Source organism: Nilaparvata lugens, chromosome 2 (genome assembly GCF_014356525.2).
Source record: "Nilaparvata lugens isolate BPH chromosome 2, ASM1435652v1, whole genome shotgun sequence".
Taxonomy (NCBI): Eukaryota; Metazoa; Arthropoda; class Insecta; order Hemiptera; family Delphacidae; genus Nilaparvata; species Nilaparvata lugens.
The window spans coordinates 23,811,553-23,831,173 of NC_052505.1; the positions used below are offsets into that span (position 1 = coordinate 23,811,553).

At 34.0% G+C, this 19,621-nt stretch overlaps 1 protein-coding gene across 1 annotated transcript in view; it reads right to left on the bottom strand.

Annotated features, from left to right (window-relative positions):
* Positions 1–18,970, bottom strand: part of LOC111049685 (thrombospondin type-1 domain-containing protein 4) — a 488,755-nt gene extending 469,785 nt beyond the window's left edge. The window contains exon 1 of the mRNA XM_039420017.1: positions 18,819–18,970. The gene's annotated coding sequence lies outside the window, so the exon portion shown is untranslated. The remainder of the gene's footprint in view (positions 1–18,818) is intronic.
* Positions 18,971–19,621: the final 651 nt, after the last annotated feature.

Genomic DNA, 19,621 nt, shown 5'->3' on the forward strand with positions numbered 1-19,621 from the left:
GAAGCAAATAAACGAAGAAAGAGGACTAACCAGAGACTACAGTGATCCTATGTGGTCATAAAATTGAAAAAAATAGAGAATTTCCTATGTTTATGGAGGAGATGGAGGAGTTTCAACTTACAATTATCAGACAAGATAAGTGTTATGGAATACACTTGAAGATTGAATTAGACCAATAAAACAACATGCAAGAGGGCAGAAATAGAAATCCAACTTGAAGACCATCACACACTTTTTGCTCGTCACATATCACAACGTGACATCATTAGCAACGAGCAACGACGTGAGGTGTTGTGACTAGTGCATAACCGACGTGCCCGGTTTAGTATCAAGAGTGCTTTGCAAAACAGTTGTGACGCAGACATTAGCCTGAGATGGAATGAAATGCTGTAAATCCTTTACAGTTGAAACCAGAATCAGCCGGGCAGACCGAGGGCTTATGCACTAACTAGAGAAGAGAGGCTTAGTCCCGGCATCCTCCACTATTAGTCCGAATGTTCATTGTGCTCGACGAATTAGGTAGGCCTACCACCCATTTCAACCCTCAACTCGTCCGCTCCTAACAGAATTATTGCAGCTGACGTCTGTCTCCAATGTAGGCTACCTAAAAGCGATGTGCTAAACAAATAGCTGAATGTAAAACAGAAGTAGTTCAGGGGATTTGTACATCAAAATGGAATTTTAATTGACTTTTCCAATTCGTTTTCCTCTCCCAGTTGGACATACAACTGAACATGAACTGGAAGTAGTTTTGGGGATTTGTACTTCAAAAACAAGTTTTGATTCACTCCTCAATCTGTCTTGTGGTTCTATTGATGAAGAATAGGAGGATAAAAGCTGTCAGCGAGTGTGTACTCTGAAATGGAATACAGATTGACTCCAATCAGCTTGTTTTACTTTTGTTCTATTAACTTCAATGACAAGGATTTCAATCGAACATTTCAGTATTGTAAAAGTGCATACTATGCAAACTTTTAGCTACAAGAAGGAGATTTTCAAAAATAAATCTTGTATTGAGGTAGCCATAATTCAAAATCTTTTTAAATACGTTCTCCTTCGCCATATGTGGAGTGAAGTGGCTGTAGCGTCTTATAGACGAGGTAAGTAGAAATGGCAAGCTACTGGTGGCCATTGATTCTCATTACGTAACTCTTGGACAATGTCTTAGACATTACGTAAAAATATAGACATGAAAAAGGGGGTGTGCTTGCAATATATATTGTCACTATAGTTCTAATTTCTTAATATATTTTTTGGGTTAATAAGAGAAGTTCAGAACCAATTTTCTCATGCAAAATTCGCCTATGCCAAATACAGAAAGCCCCAAAAACCTTGATTCTTATTTGATTTTCCAGTTTTCCCCTATTTCTGCCAAATCCAGCCATCGGACAGAAAAATTCGCTCCCGAATGATTATGAAATTTTGAATAGGATTAAATCATCTGGAGCTGTCTATCCTCAATGAGAAGTGTGCTACAACTCTTCAAAAATGAATAAAATTTCAAGAAAAAAATTTTGATGAATTTCAGATTCAGTCACGATATTTTCCGATTGTCACGATTGAAGTAATAATAATAATAATAATAATAATAATAATAATAATAATAATAATAATAATAATAGGTAACAATAATAATAATTTCTCTGGATGTTGGACGACACATCCAGAGGAGTTTATTCATAAATTCAGGAACATTAAATATTATTTTTCCATACATTTTCAATAATATAACAATATTAAAGGTTTACAAAATGATACCTCACTATATAATATATGAGTCGAGGTTATCATCAAATTAATACAAATTTATGCTACAACAGATAATACGAAAATTCCAAAAAATCTAAAACTATATCTATTACCCTAAGCATCACCTAGCACAATGATACTAAAAATATATCATTCAAAATCCTTCTGGGCGTAATTTTGTGTTCTACAACCTAAGGCCAGGTAGAGCACATTATCTTATATAGATATCCACGTACACGTGATAACAATGCTCCTTGTATTTTGAAAAACATCTCATTTTTAGCTTCAACGATCATCACTAACTTCATTGACTTCACATTGAGATTCCGCACAATGATATAGGTTCATAAGATAATCTTCTTACTGACAAAATGATAAGATCTAATTCTAAGAATCATATAATGGGTGTAATTCATTATTGCTACTTTTGGTGTCAACTATACTTCGTCTACTTCAATAATGTTTAATTTTCCATGATGAATCAATGAAATGGATTCCGATCATGCTAATTGATACTACAGTAACATAAACTTTTAATTTTAACCGTGATTGATTTCAGGAGAACCAATCAGAAAAGGCCTTTTTTATAAGACGGCTTCTCTGATTGGTTCTCGTGGAATTAATCACGATTAAAATTTAACCGGATTCTGTGCAACCGGCACTCATCATTCCTCATAGATAACATATAACAGCTTTCAATCCAACCAATGTTGACCGTTTGAAAAGAACCTAACGATAGAGAAACTATTAATGTGAACCTTTTCGTTTTCTTTATTCCATTATTCGTGACACTCAGATTCCCAATTTCAGATTCTACGTGAGTTCACGGACATTTTCCAGAGTTGACTCAGCGCTCCTTAGTTTACATTTAGAGTGATTTTGTACGTTTTATTAGTTAGCTGTCACCTTATAAGCGACAAGACAGGAACAATCAACCAATTTGAACACTTCCTTGCAATCTGACTCATCTAGGCTCTTATTCAAGTCTAGCTTGGAATTTCAAGAGCTAATAATGATTAGAGAAGGAATGCTGATTTGTAACTCTGTTGAATATTTTCAGTGTTTTCATTCAGTAATAAATCAAGCAATGTGTAACTTGTTGAATGAAATCTGATACACTGAACAAGATTTCTGATAGCGGACAGATAGCATTTGAAGCAGATGTGCCAAATAATACAGAGATTTAAATTATCATTCTCCTTGTCGAATATTTCAATCTTTTGATAGGTTTTCGGAGAGAAATTGTGAAATCATTATCCATGCAGAAAATAAAAGTTTGCGAATTTGTTGGATGAACCATAATCATCTATGATCTTCAGAAAAGTTTGGGAATCCAGAGAACTTCTCGAGAGAATATCGATGCTATTTCAAGAAATCGATAATAAAAATGTTTATATGTTTTCATCATCAGACATCTTTGTTATTCGCCATGAAAAATTGATTTCAACTACATTTTTGATAAGCTTTTACATAGATTATGTTCTCAAAGTGAGTTGATGCCTGTTATTGATGTACAGTAATATGAGTGGAAGGTTTGATAAGAATACTTTACAATTATTGTAACTTCTATCATATCAATTTTTCGAAAATCCTGAATAATTCAATATGAATAAATATTCAATATTCTTGTCCATCAAATAAAATTATGTCGATATTTCTTCAATGATCAGTTTTTAAATAGAATAACAAATTATCATATGCAAGTTGTTAACGTACTCGTAGCTTATATTTTGTTCTAGCTTTACCTCAAGGAGGAAAGATTGTTTCAATTGAATAGTCTCATCACATGAACAAAAGAGAATGAACCAATTTCATTCGCAGATTGCTTTATCGATCGTGTCGTGTAGTTTAAATACTCCAAATCTTATTTGATCTGGCAATATTGCATAACTCTCATTGGACTATTCTCTCTATATTATCACAGATAATATGAATGAATAATCTTTTCTTGTGGAGTGGCCGTAGTCGAATGGACACATTAACCGTCGGTCCCGGCTGCCTAAAAAGCAGTCGTTAGGTCATGTCAGAGGCCCTGAAATTGATCAGTTGCGACCTGAAAAACTCTGACACCAGACCTGAGCCAGCCTGGTCACAGGATATTATTATTATTATTACTACAGATAGTATGGTCAATGAACGCCTGATATAGTCTGTTCTCGAGCGTTTCCCATCAATTTTTCGTTACGAATGGAATACTATAAAGGTATAATATAATAAATTGGACCATGTTCACGTTTAATGGAGCGGAATAAGTTTATTAACAATGAACATTATAAACAATGTATGTTTTCCTTCTCTTATTTTAACTCTTGATCAGTGTTGTATCGAGAAAAAATAGGTAAATTTGGGTATGGACAGAAATAATTGCTGGAGCGAGAGCAAAGAGGAATTCCAATCAAATCATATCGCAGCAGTCGTAACTAATCCGATGATAATTAAAATTGAAACGTACCGGCTCCAAAATATCAACCCACTTGAATGTGTGGGTTAGCTCTCAATTATTGAATTAGTTACCTGAGTACTACATCATCGGCTTGCTTCGACTCTATAATGATGATTAGAACACTCTGTTTTTATCATTGTTTAATAGCTCTGATAGTGAATAAATGAGGAGTTGGTAAAAATTTCACAATCCCCGGCGCCTCGCAGCTCAGTTATCATATTTTACAGTTAATTATTCATCTATTTAGATTCTTCCTCTCCATTTTTCCTCATATCCAGTTATATTTCTTCTTCTTCTTCTTTCTCCTTTCTTCTTTATTCTTCATCCTCGTCCTCGTCATCCTTTTCCTCCTTTTTCTCTTCCTTCTCCTTCTTATTCATGTTCTCCTCTTGCTCATTCTCCAGGTCCTCTTCCTTGTCATCCACCTCTCCCTCTTCTTGTCCTTCTGCTTGTTGTGTTCAAGTTCTCATTCTCTTCTTCTTCAAGTTCTTCTTCTTCTTCTTCTCCTTCTTCTTCTTCTTCTTCTTCTTCTTCTTCTTCTTCGTCTTCTTCCTCTTCACATTAAAGGCAATCTGAATTCTTCACTCATTCACAGATTTGGCAGTTGTCTAATTTTCAACTACTCAACTTCTCAGGTCCTATTTTTATGCGTATCCCATTCAATTATCTTGATATCGAGTACATAAATTGGTCAAAATCGTTTAACAGAATTTTAGGTTCATTACAGTTACTTCTCTGCCTTCCAACCACGCTGAAGTTGAATCCCCCCTATTCCTTCAACTTAATTTCAAAACTTAAGAATGCTACGAAATTTCTTCAGGAACATACTTGAAGCTATCAAATCCACTATCAAACATCCTTAATCAATGAGACACTGCTAAAATCTCATTGGGAATCCTCTAACCAATTATTAGAGTATAATCACTCCACATTAATCGAAAAAGGATTCAGTTTCAATATCGAATTGAAAATCAAAGGGTTGATGAGAAATTTTTTACGTGATTATTAACTTTTTCGTTGAATTTTCAATTCATCTTAGTTAGTAAACAAATTTCTCTTACAACATGAATTGCTTATTGATTGTCGATTAATAGTTGGATGAATGTGATGCAATTAAATTGAAATCTAACTCATCTAGGCTCTTATTCAAGTCTAGCTTGGAATTTCAAGAGCTAATAATGATTAGAGAAGGAATGCTGATTTGTAACTCTATTGAATATTTTCAGTGTTTTCATTCAGTAATAAATCAAGCAATGTGTAAATTGTTGAATGAAATCTGATACACTGAACAAGATTTCTGATAGCGGACAGATAGCATTTGAAGCAGATGTGCCAAATAATACAGAAATTTCAATTATCATTCTCCTTGTCGAATATTTCAATCTTTAGATAGGTTTTCGGAGAGAAATTGTGAAATCATTATCCATGCAGAAAATAAAAGTTTTCAAATTTGTTGGATGAACCATAATCAACTATGATCTTCAGAAAAGTTTGAGAATCCTGAGAACTTCGCGAGAGGATATCGATTCTATTTCAAGAAATCGATAGTAAAAATGTTTATAATGTTTTTATATCAGACATCTTTGTTATTCGCCTTGAAAAATTGATTTCAACTACATTTTTGATAAGCTCTTACATAGATATGTTCTCAAAGTGAGTTGATGCCTGTTACAATTATAGTAACTTCTATACTATCATATCAATTTTACAAAAATCTTGAATAATTCAATATGAATAAATATTCAATATTCTTGTTCATCAAATATGTCGATATTTTTTTTAATGATCAGTTTTTAAATAGAAGAACAAATTATCATATGCAAGTTGTACTCGTAGCTAATATTTTGTTCTAACTTTACCTCAAGGAGGAAAGATTGTTTCAATTGAATAGTCTCATCAAATGAACAAAAGAGAATAAACCAATTTCATTAGCAGATTTCTTTATCGATCGTGTCGTGTAGTTTGAATACTCCAAATCTTATTTGATCTGGCAATATTGCAGAACTCTCATTGGACTATTCTCGCTATATTATCACAGATAGTATGATCAATGAACGCCTGATATAGTCTGTTCTCGAGCGTTTCCCATCAATTTTTCATTGCGAATGGAATACTATAAAGGTATAATATAATAAATTGGTTCATGTTTACGTTTAATGGAGCGGAATAAGTTTATTAACAATGAACATTATAAACAAAGTGTGTTTTCTTTCTCTTATTTTAACTATAGATCAGTGTTGTATAGAGAAAATAATAGGTAAATTTGGGTATGGACAGAAATAATTGCTGGAGCGAGAGCAAAGAGGAATTCCAATCAAATCATATCGCAGCAGTCGTAACTAATCCAATGATAATTAAAATTGAAACGTACCGGCTCGAAAATATCAACCCACTTGAATGTGTGGGTTAGCTCTCAATTATTGAATTAGTTACCTGAGTACTACATCATCGGCTTGCTTCGACTCTATAATGATGATTAGAACACTCTGTTTTTATCATTGTTTAATAGCTCTGATAGTGAATAAATGAGGAGTTGGTAAAAATTTCACAATCCCCGGCGCCTCGAAGCTCAGTTATCATATTTTACAGTTAATTATTCATCTATTTAGATTCTTCCTCTCCATTTTTCCTCATATCCAGTTATATTTCTTCTTCTTCTTCTTTCTCCTTCTCTTCTTTATTCTTCATCCTCGTCCTCGTCATCCTTTTCCTCCTTTTTCTCTTCCTTCTCCTTCTTATTCATGTTCTCCTCTTGCTCATTCTCCAGGTCCTCTTCCTTGTCATCCACCTCTCCCTCTTCTAGTCCTTCTTCTTGTTGTAGTTCTCCTCCTCCTCCTCCTCCTCCTCCTCCTCCTCCTCCTCCTCCTCCTCTTTCACATATCCATTTCCCACTTTTATTTCTCCTCTTTATCACTCGTCATCCTGCATCATCGCATTCTCCTTCCTATGTTTCCAATCCTCCTTCTCATTTACCTCTTTACTTTCTTCTCCTACTCAACATCCTCTTCATCCTCCAACTCCATCTCGTTATTTTTTATTCCCCTTTTCTCCTCCCTCGTCTCCATCTCTTTCTTCTTTCTTCCATCCCTTCTCGTCATTCTCCTCCTTCTCCATCTCTTTCTCTTCTCCTTTTTTCCTCCTTAACTTTTTTCTTCGTTTCCATCATCTTCTTCTTTCTCTTCTCCTTCTTCTTCTTCTTTTTCTTCATCACATTAAAGGCAATCTGCATTCTTCACTCATTCACGGATTTGGCAGTTGTCTAATTTTCAACTACTCAACTTCTCAGGTCCTATTTTTATTCGTATCCCAATCAATCATCTTGATATCGAGTACATAAATTAGTCAAAATCTTTTAATTAATTTTCTCATCGTTTAACATAATTTTAGGTTCATTATAGTTACTTCTCTGCCTTCCAACCACGCTAAAGTTGAATCCCTCCTATTTCTTCAACTTAATTTCAAAACTAAAGAATGCTACGAAATTCCTTCAGAAACATACTTGGAGCTATCAAATCCACTATCAAACATCCTTAATCAATGAGACACTACTAAAATCTCATTGGGAATCCTCTAACCAATTATTAGAGGATAATCACTCCACATTAATCGAAGAAGGATTCAGTTTCAATATCGAATTGAAAATCAGAGGGTTGATGAGAAATTTTTTACATGATTATCAACTTTTTCGTTGAATTTTCAATTCATCTTAGTAAACAAATTTCTCTTACAACATGAATTGCTTATTGATTGTCGATTGATAGTTGGATGAATGTGATGCAATTAAATTGAAATCTAACCTCATTCTTTTTTGAAACTTTTATTTGTAAAAATTTGGGAGAAGAAAGTTTTGGGCTATGCCTGTTGTCTTCTCCCAATCATATATTATTTTAATTATGATTTGTGATTGTGAATAAAATAGATAATAGATAATAGAATATCAATAGAAATGAGATACTGCTGATTGTAAATAATAATTATGAAAAATGAGAGTATATTCACTTATCTTACAACTATAATTCATTGTTCCAATTGTGATTAGAGTTTATATCAATCATAGTTAAATGAGTGATGTGACAGTTGAAATAACTGAAATTTTGTAAGAATGTGAATGACTGAAAGTATTCGAACCGAATGTGTAGTCCACATTCTTGACAAAAAAATGTGAGACCCTTGAACTTTTCTTTCCTCCCACTTTCTCCCCTCCTTCATCTCACTCTCTATCCCCCTCTTTTTCTCGCTGCTATTCTATCTCTCTCCAATCTCCTCTACTTTCCTCTATTGATAACTTTCTTCAAAGATTTTTCGTTTTTCTGCTGGCTTCTTCTTCTCTTTTTCAGTTTTTACCGGATTTCATCTCTCTCTATCTCCACTTGGACTCGATTTTCCACCACTGGATTCCATCTCTCTCTGTCTCCACTTGGACTCGATCTTCCACTACTGGATTCCTTCTCGCTCTACTCCACTTGGACCCGATTCTTCCACTACTGGATACCTACTCGCTCTATCTCCACTTGGACCATATCTCCCACTACCAGTTCTTCCTCAATCTTCATCTTATTCACCATTAGGATTATTCATCACCGAAACTCCACACATCTACATCTTATTGTGTTTAGTGAATTTCTGAACAAGTGCTTTAAATAGTGAAGGGAGCCGAACTGTCAAGGCATACTGAATGCACTCGAATCAAGAGACTTTTTCATTTAGGTTAAGTTTTATAAGTTTCATCCCCATTTCCCCCGTCATGTGTCGTTCTGAGGTCGGTTCACGATTGGTCTGCTGCTTCCATGATGCCTCTTACTGACACGTCAGCTCGCTCGCCCTCAAGTAGGTATGATTATTTCAATAATAGTAATAATGACGCAGGTATGTTTCTAGCAAATAAGCTCCACTCTTCCAAAAAACTTTTCAAGGCTGCTCACCTTAACGTACAATCCCTCAGTTGCCACATTGATGAACTCAGAGCAATCTTCCGTTTTCAGGACTTCAATATAATCGGAATTTCCGAATCATTTTTGAAGCCTAGTATTTCATCAAATTTTGTTGCATTGCCTGGATACAATCTTTTCCGGAATGATAGATTAAATAAAGCTTGTGGGGGTGTAGCAATTTATGTGAAAGATGGTATCAAAACAAAAGTTTTAATCACATCTAAACAAGAGTATTGTTCCAGACCAGAGTTTATGCTACTTGAATTATCCTTATCTAGTAATGATAAATTACTCGTTGGTATCTGTTATCGCCCACCAAAAATAGGTCATTTCACAGATTTCGAAAAGCCTTGCTTTCTCTTATGCCTTGTTATAACCGTATACTAGTTATGGGGGATATGAACACCGACTTGAACATGACGAATCGTAACTTTGACTACTTTCAACTGACTACAACTTTCCAATGCCTAAACATGACTATTTTACCCCTCGATCCAACTCATCATACTAATGAATCAGACACACTCATTGACCTTCTCATTGTTAGTGATCCCAATGAGGTTGTTCAAGCAGGCCAAATCTCAGTCCCAGCTATTTCTAGACATGATTTGATCTACTGTGTACTTTCCCATAAGATACCCAAGCCAGAACAGAAAATTATCACTTATAGAGACTTCAAAAACTTTGATGAAGCCGCCTTCCTGACTGATGTGGCTCAGACTCCATGGCATCAAATTGAAGCATTACCCTCAGTTGATGACATGGTCAAGACTTTCGAAAATTGGACTTTGACTTTGTATGACAAACATGCACCTTATGTGACAAGGAGGATTAATAGAAAACGACGAGTACCGTGGATGACTGAAGACATACTTAAGATGATGGGACGTAGAGACAAAGCACATAGAAATTTAAAAAGACATTTGACTTGGACAGTTTGATAGAGTACAGGAGCCTTAGAAATAGGGTTAAACAGGAATTACGGAACTCAAAGATTAGGTACTTGAATTCGTTTATGACAAACAATAGACAAGACTCTAAATCACTTTGGCAGGGAATAAAAGAATTCGGGCTTGGCAAACAGAAATCGAATCCACAAATTGACTTACCATTGAATAATATAAATGACCATTTCGTTTCACACTCTAACCAACGCGATGAAGTTGTCATTGCTAATCATATAGATGATCTTGAAGAGCAGGTTACAAACTTAGATTTACCAATCACTGATCAATTTCATTTCCATCCAATCTCAGAAGAAGACACTTTCAGAGCAATTCAACGTATTCATAGTAATGCTACGGGTGTAGACAAAATTCCTATTAAATTATCAAGAAGATGTTATTTGCTGTTTTACCAACCATTACATACATTTTCAACAAGTCACTTGAAGAAGGCATTTTCCCTGAAAACTGGAAGTTTGCTCTGGTTCGACCTCTAAATAAAGTTCCATCACCAATAAAGTTGAGGATTTTAGACCATCAGTATTTTACCTGCATTGTCCAAAGTGCTAGAAAGACTCATTCATGCTCAAGTTGTAAAATTTCTAGACAACAATAGTAAGCTTCATAACTTTCAATCAGGCTTTAGAAAATTCCATTCAACTGAGACAGCTCTGCTTCGTGTCACTGATGATATAAGGTTAGCTATGGACCAAAGAAAATGCACCATCCTCACCCTATTTGATTTTTCTAAAGCATTCGATACTGTTGATCATACAGTCCTTCTGAATAAGTTGGCTATTCTTGGTTTCAGTCGCAACTCGTTAGTTTGGTTTAAATCCTATCTATTAGGTAGGAAACAATGTGTATCTGTCGGTGACAAAAAGTCAACTTGGAAAAACGTTATGCATGGAGTACCACAAGGTTCAATTTTAGGCCCTCTCCTCTTCACTTTGTATGCTAATGACCTTTCTTCCATTATCAAATTCTCCAGTTTCCATACTTATGCAGACGACCTTCAAATCTATTTAAGCTGTCCCATAACAAAAATTATGAAACAGTTGGAATAATGAATCAGGATATCAATTCGATAGTGGAATGGACAAAGAAAAATGGCCATAAGCTTAATCCCATCAAAACACAGCCCATTATAATTGGATATTCTCGTCTTATAAACAATATTGACCTTGAATCGATTCACAAAATTAGTGTAGACGGTAATGACATTCCTTACTGTAGCTCAGTTAAAAATTTAGGCATTATTATGAATAATACTCTTGACTGGTCAGAACAAGTGAACAAAACTTGTAAAAAGGTATTCTCAGCCATGCATGCATTGAAGAAAATGCACGATATCCTCCCTAGAAACATTAAATTATTATTGGTTCAATCTCTCATCTTCCCACATTTAATGTATTGTAATTCTGTTCTTAACGATATGCAAGTCACTCTGAATGATAAACTACAGCGTTGCCAAAATTATTGTCTACGTTTCGTCTACTCTCTCCAACGCCATGATCATATCACCCCAGCCCACATTGCTAGTTCAACATTGAAGCTTCCCGATCAGAGGCTTTTTCGAATAGTCAAGCTTGTTAGAGATATCTTGAAATACGGTAATCCGAACTATTTTAAAGATGATTTCAAATTTGTCTCTGAAGGTAGGAGGATAGATGCTTCACATACTAGAACCGGAGAAAGTACTTTAAGGATACCCAATCATCGAACTACTATTTTCACAAAATCCTTCTTAGTCAGTGCCTGTCGTGCATGGAATGCACTTCCTGTTTCTATCAGGTCCATCGAGAGCCGAGCGAGCTTCATCCTGACTTTAAAAAAACATCTTTTGGAGGAAATGACTGAAACTGTCCGGCCCTAGAACGATCACATGACAACCATCCCCCACCCATCCCACAATTACAAACCTTTAAACCTGTTATAGAACGAATTGTATATATATATATTATATAAGCTCATGTTATTTCACTTATCCACTGCATACTGCTGTATATTACTGAAAGTTGATTACCCTGATCTACTTTCAGCCTACTTCAGCCTATTTTATTAATCAATTATTTGATCTTATCTACCTATATAATTATTTTACTTTATAAATTTTCTGTTTTTTTCTCTTAAATATTCATATTGATTAAAACTTTTACAATATTTCCATTAATAAATAAATCCTTAGTTTAAATAATGAAATTAACGTTCTGGTAGAGAGTTAGTGGGGAGGATATTTTTAATATTCTTTCCGAAGAATGGACATTGATATGTCCAAAGCTCCGCCAATTTATGTAGATGCATAACAATATATTATTATCTATAGTTTATATTACAAATTGCGTTTTCATATCATATACAGTTCAATAATTATTTTCTTAGTCTATATCATGTAAATTCATCTATAATTTTGCTGTATTGTAAGCTATTGTATATAAGTGTATAAGACAGTATATATTGTAATCTACATAAATAAAGTACTCAATCAATCAATCAATCAATCAATCAATCTCACCGACACTCACAGAGCACATAAAACTCGCCAGTTCGAGAAATTTTCCGAGTAATCACCATGAAAAAAAGCATGAACCGATAACCAACCATGGAGTGCGATCCACCACAAGCCACAGAATTTATTTGAGGAAAGCCATCGATGATTAATGAAGAGCGAAAAGTCACAAGCGAATGGAGTGGGAGGCGCACGAAAAACTGTGTGAACCAGAATCAACAGAAGGGATAGTTTGTTTGTTTCAAAGCGGCGGCATCAGTTTGTCGAATAGGAGCAAAAAGCGCAAATGAAGAGAGAAAGATAGAGAGTGGAATAGAGGATACAGTGAGAGAGTGGGAGAGAGAAGGAGCAAAATGGCACTAGTTGGTTGGAGGACCAAAGTGCACAACAGGTGCGAACTTCACTGACAACTTCTCTCAATCATCCCACACAATATAAACATCGATTTTCCAGGACCTGTTCGAAAATTGGTTGATGAAATTTTTTCTCATACTGAAATTTCGATAGACTACACTCATGATGCACATGGAAACTCATTAATTATTGAATCACATATAATTTATTATATTATTCACTCGATAAAAATACAAGATAAGTATCATTTTTCAGTCCCATTAAACAGCAATTTCCAGTCCAAGCTCAAAACGGAACGAAAAATATACCGCTGTCAAGCAGATATAGATAGATAGATAGATAGGCTGCCTTTATTTTAACCTGGAGTGCGAAGTTAGGGCGCAGCCGGCCCTCTCTCCCACTTTACCCTCCTATACAATTCTAATGCATCTACATCACAACATAAGGAAATATAGAGGCAGAGTTATAGAGGGAGAGAGAGTGAGATGTAGAGTTATTCAATGAACATTTAAGTTATTCTAACAACATTTTTTCCGAGAATCTAAATAATTTTATTGATGAGTATTGGGTTTTAATCTATACTACTTACAAATTGGCTTATACAATTACGGAATATGAAATACATATTTGACAAATCATCACGTCTTAACTACTGAGCTGATCAACTTAAAATTATGCATAAAGATTCTCAATTTACTGAGGATTTTATAGGCCTATATTCATTTTTATCCATCAATCAATTGCAATTTTGATGATTGAAACAAATGTATTTTTTATCATTATTATTATTAAACGAAAATCAAATTTAAATGCTGTGAATATTGCAATATCTCTGTGATTTCCATCTGTAGACAAATTTATTTATTTTGTTATTTCGTAACTCCATTTAAATAACATGGGAAGCATATCTATTTTGAAAACTTACATTTGAAATAGCTTAGAAGGTCCAAGCTCAGATGAGGAAGCATTTAGAGTAGTCATTAAACCAACTAAATTCAATACCTTAACCAGACATTTGATCAATATATGAAATATATGTTTGTATGCTAAAATTATTACAAACTTCATATCAGTATACTATAAAAATGTATAAATATGTTTTCATTTTCCATGTTATTCAAAATACCAGCCATCGGATATTCCTCATTAACTAATCACATTTGAAACGGGAAACTCATTTAAGTTTACGTAAGATGACCAATAAAACTTTATGTCTATTGTAAATTATTACAGTTGATATCTTCAATATCAGCATGGATCTGTAAAACTCGATTCAATCCATTTAAAAATACTTTCTAGTGCTTTCAACATACCCTTGCGGAGCACGAGAAACACCTTCTCGTTCAAGATAAAATCGACAGGCATTATTATATTAATGAATAAAATCTGACTAGTTGCATTATTAGATAGAAAATAGTATTGATTTTTGTCAAACTTAACAAATGTTCTCCGTGTTTGAAATTATGATCCTACAATACATTTCTTTTAGCAATCAAGGCCAATTTTGATGAATCTGGAACTCTCAACATACAAGATGCCCAATTTTTAAGTGAAAACCAAATTTAAATGCTGTGAATATTGCAATATCTCTGTAATTTCCATCTGTGGACAATTTTTTTTATTTTTTTGTTTTGTAACTTCATTTTAATAGCATGGGAAGCATATCTATTTTGAAAACTTACATTTGAAATAGGTTAGAAGGTCCAAGCTTAGATGAGGAAGCATTTAGAGTAGTCTTTAAACCAACTAAATTCAATACCTCAACCAGACATTTGATCAATATATGAAATATATGTTTGTATGCTGAAATTATTACAAACGTCATATCAGAATACTATAAAAATGTATAAATATGTTTTTATATTCCATGTTATTCAAAATACCAGCCAACGGATATTCCTCATTAACTAATCACATTTGAAACGGGAAACTCATTTAAGTTTACGTAAGATGCCCAATAAAACTTTTTGTCTATTGTAAATATTATTACAGTTGATATTTCCAATATCAGCATGGATCTGTAAAACTCGATTCAATCCATTTAAAAATACTTTCTAGTGCTTTCAACATACCCTTGCGGAGAACGAGAAACACCAACTCGTTCAAGATAAAATCGACAGGCATTAATATATTTATGTATAACATCTGTGTACAGTAGTTGCATTATTAGATAGAAAATAGTATCAAAAATAATATTGAATTTTGTCGAACTTAACAAATGTTCTCCATGTTTGAAATTATGATCCTTTCTTTTAGCAATCAAGGCCAAATTTCATGAAATCTGGAACTCTCAACATACAAGATGGCTAATTTTGTAGTGAAAACCAGAAAATTGTGACGAAATTGGCGAAGAAAAACGTTGACAACATTCAGTGACGATGGAAGAAATGAAGAGTTACCCAAAAAGAGATCACTAATCGAAACTTATAGTTTGATTCATCACAAAATGGCAGTATTATTCATAAATGACAATCTCATTATAATACTGAATAGTTATGTTATAACATGTACAGCTATATCAACACATCAACAGGTACTGACAGTTTAAAGTCAATGTCAGTGTGGCAATCTAATGCCTATGCAGATTTTACTCTCTGTACCTATGCAACAATAGGTCTCTTTGGTAGAGAGTTAGTGAGAAGGATTATTTTGAATATTCTTTCCAAAGAATGGACATTGATATGTCCAAAGCTCCGCCAATTTATGTAAATGCATATCCATATTATCTATTGCTATTTCCAATTGCTTTTTTCATATCATATGCAGTTCAAAAATAATTTTCTTAGTCTATATTATGTAAATTCATCTATAATTTTGCTGTATTGTAAGCTATTGTATATAAGTGTAAAAGCCAGTTTATATTGTAATCTACATAAATAAAGTACTCAATCAATCAATCAATCAACAATCTAAAGCACTGGACTTTAAGGAAAAAATCATTACAGGGAAGAGAAACAAAAGGATTACTCCAATGCAAAAATTTACTTTCTCACAGTTTCAAGAATGAGCGCTCTGAAAGAACCAATATCCAACAAAAAATTATTATGTAATACCAGAAACCATATTCCAACTCTCCCATAAAAGAATTTGTTTTCTAGTACATTGATATTGATGGGGGAGAAATATTGGTTCTGCTACAATTTACAATGGAAGTGAAGCTAATAACTAGATCTCTTAGAGTTAACTTTCTCACTTTCCTATATGCACTCAACGGTTAACTCATGAGATTGAATTTTCTATAATATGCACTCCATGGCTAACTCATGGTTAAGTTAAGTGTGTTAAATCTTCTACCAGCCCCGAACCAATCATTGCTATTTGTCACGCATTCTTAACACATGCACACACTCCCACACATGTCCAAGCTAGCATGTGAGTAATTGAACAAGTGAACAATATCAGTACAAAGGTTCAACAAGTGCAGTACAAATATTGATGAAAATGGACTTGAAAGACATGGCGCCTAGTATTTCATGGACGACTGCAAGTATTCGAAGAGACTAGTGTTTGAAAGAGAGGAAGAAAGTGATGGAGAAATGTAGAGAGAAGGTTTCAAAGAGAATGAAAACCGGAGTGGATGTATGGATCCGTGACGTCATCATGATGAATTCATGAGCACATCATGATCTGATGTCAATGTCAGACACAAGAGGGATTCTACGTCCATACGTTCTACGTAATCTTTCCAGTACTTGTATGAATCAATTTTGAAAAACATTGTTCAAGACATAAAAAATTGATATTTGAAAGAATATGTGATATTTAAAATTTGATCAAGCTTTTGAAACTCACGACCAGACACCAGAATTACACTTCTGTAGTGAGATTTACTTCAAACTGTCAACATTCCGTTAAATAACAAAAATGCTAGCACCGAGTTGCACAAGAGTTTGTTAACTTTTAATCCTGATTATATCATATTATAAGCCTTCTTTCCAGAAAAAATGTTCTGATTGGCTCTCCTGGAATTTAATCGTGATTAAAATTCAACAGGATTTTGTGCAACTTGTATTATCTCACTATAGAATAAATCAGTTGCAATTCAACACCAAAATTACAGTTTCTAAAGACTGACATTCCAGTTGCAATGGTATGGTATATTACTTATCATATGAAATTTATATTAAGTACTCGTACTTGATGTACATGTGGATTCATCGAAATTAAAGAATTTAATTATTACAAAATGTAATGTTTCTCAGAAGTCTTAGCAATTTCTCATTGCAGTTCCATAATAAACCACCTCGATAACATAATTATAAGATAAGTATCTACATATCTTAATGTATGTACGAGTACATTATAGGTATAACAAATTCATGTCATGTGATATTTAAAAAAAATAAAGTTTTTTTTAGTTATTTATTATTAATTTCTCATAAATGAGTTTTCAGAGACTAAGAAGTTGAAAAAAGATTATTTCTTCTCATAAGAGGATAACCAAATTTTGATGTCATGAGTAGCAAACAGCAAATGTAAACCAAATCATATATTGTACTATCAGAATAAAAATCTGAATCTACTTCCACATTCACTCTGATATTATTCTCGATGAGAATGAAATTCACGGGTTTGACTTACATAAATAGGAAAATAGCTCTTAGTATTGAGACAGACCGTGATAATAGCAACATATTTGAATAAGAAATTCCAAAAACGCGAGGCATGTTAACGTCAGGGTCTAGGAGATTTAGAGAGTGTCAAAAATAGTGAGCAAATGTTCAACTCTCCACGCTTTTGGACCTGCAGAGACTTGCCAGAACATGAAAGTATCCTTTCTGAAAGTAGCTGCTGGCGAATATGATTAAAAAACCTCTCCTGAATGTGTTTTTTTTCTGTTTCCATTCCATAATTCACTACATGATACTCTTATTTGTACTAATTCAAAATGAAAATCCACTAATTCGTACGGGGTATCACTTTGAACTATTAGAATTAGTTGAATTCTAAACACTGATGCTGATTGAGAATTTCAGACAGTTTAAAGTGTATCTCACTAGACTTCGATTGTAGAGCTTTTATTCTGCAGTATTGAAATTGGGTTTGTTGATTATGTTGAATTCAGGAGACACTATAATTCGTGAAATCAGAACCAAACTTCTTTCCATTCTTTGACTCCCATAGTCTAAATCATAATCTCATAATTTCTCAATAATCTAAGCACTTTTAACCGGAAATGATGATGGTCGGATACATTGCCACTACTTCTTGAACGTAGAAACTCTGATTGTGATGATTATGATTGTAATAAATTTCAGTCATTCTAAACTGTTTTAACAGTGGAATCCGCATTAAAAATTCAACCGATTCGATTTGTAGCTAAAATATTATTTTCTATCTTCGGAGATCCCATTATCTTTATCAGAAAGTCAACTCCATCAATTAACAACATTACATGTTATAGTACAATATTCTAGAATAATACTGTAGTACAAATTCAGGTTCCAACTCTTTATGATTACCAACTCTTTATAATGATTTTTCATCATTATTCACAGTTTTTATCAAATGGAAAACTGTTATTAAATTACCACGAAGATTCCACTCACGAAAACCCTAAAAATAAAAAATTAAAATACAAAGTAGAAAACTTCGACATTAATTTTTTGAATATACATTAACATTGATGACATATTTCTTGACATTTATGTTGTGGCTTGTGGAACTCCTTCATTATTGAAAAGACACACTGACACTGCAGTAATATAATTGAATCGATAGAAATTGAGATGACAAATAAACAGCATCTTTTCAACTTTTTCATTTTCTGAATGTAGTGAGCCTACTTTTTGCAATGCAAAATTTTCATCAATAACATTATTTTTACAAGTTTTCAACAAATAAAATTCTCGTGAATTTGATGTGAAGAATTCTTATCAATGTCTTACCTAGCTGCCCGGTCGAAAGTGTCGAAGCCGGTCTTTTCTCGTGTGACACAAAATTTATATTATCGTGATAAAGTACGTGATTGATAACAGGAGAGCACAACACGCGCGCACGCAAGCCAAACCGCACGGTCCACAGACAAGCACCGACTGGCTTCGAGCTTCAAACATTCAAAGCGCGCGACTTCCAGCCCTGCGACATCTATCGGCCAACAGACGAACTAGCAGCGCTGCTCTGCTCAACCACCGGCTTATCATTAGACACTCTTGCTGTAGTAAACCGTCTTATCTACTTGTAAACTACCGCGCGCTACCAAATCTAATGTCCTGACTTGATCCGACTGTAAACGAGCCTTGATTTACGGCGCAGGGCTGTCAAAACGCTTCCAGTAATGATAAAAACGTCATAAAAACAGCAGCCAGACGCCGGAACAATAGGAAAGTTTTTATCCTCCTTCCTGAAAAGGGCGTAGTCAAATCAAGACGTCGGTAGGTATATCTACGTCAAGTTCCTACATAATCACAAACCCAGCGCTTGTCTTTCCTCTCGTTCACAGGGAATTTTCACGAATATCACATTACAAAGAGTGATTTTTTCCACTTTTCAGAAGAGATTTTTACGATGATAAGATTCTGCAAAGTGCTTGTGAAGTGATTGAAAGCCATTCTTGCTGGTTTTCGGACTTTCTCATCATCCTTTCAAATTTAAATTGTATACAGTTATGCATTGTCGTTACATACAGTTTAGAACTTTGGAAAGAGAAATATTTGTGTTGGTCCACTTTAATTTCAATATTCACATTAAC